The sequence below is a fragment of the Octodon degus genome, unplaced genomic scaffold, assembly GCF_000260255.1.
Source record: "Octodon degus isolate 3935 unplaced genomic scaffold, OctDeg1.0 scaffold00003, whole genome shotgun sequence".
NCBI lineage: Eukaryota > Metazoa > Chordata > Mammalia > Rodentia > Octodontidae > Octodon > Octodon degus.
The window spans coordinates 5,322,451-5,322,924 of NW_004524579.1; positions in this window are offsets into that span (position 1 = coordinate 5,322,451).

Genomic DNA, 474 nt, shown 5'->3' on the forward strand with positions numbered 1-474 from the left:
CCCTATTTAGTTGGTTACTTCTGATCTCATTCGTGGAGTTCTGATCATTCTAGTCCCTCTCTAGAACATCTTTCAGTACCCTGTGTAGGACTGGCATCATCATCATGAAATTCTTTAGTTGTTATTTATCATGGAAGTATATCACTTCTCCATCAATTTTGAAAGACAGTTTTGCAGGGTAGAGTAGTTTGAGCTGGAATTTGTTTTCATAGAGAACTTGAAGTACTCTGCTCCATGCACTTCTTGTCTTCATGGTTTGTGAAGTGAAGTCGGCCATAATTCTGATGGATTTCTCTTTGAATGTGATCTTCTTCTTTTCTGTAGTGGCTTTCAGTATATTATTCTTGTGCTGGCTTTCTGGAATCTTCATTATTATATATCTCGGTGTGTTTTTAATTGGGTTGAGGTTACTTGGTGTTCTGTATGCTTCGGTTACCTGAATGTCAGATTGTTTCCTCATATTTGGGAAGTTTT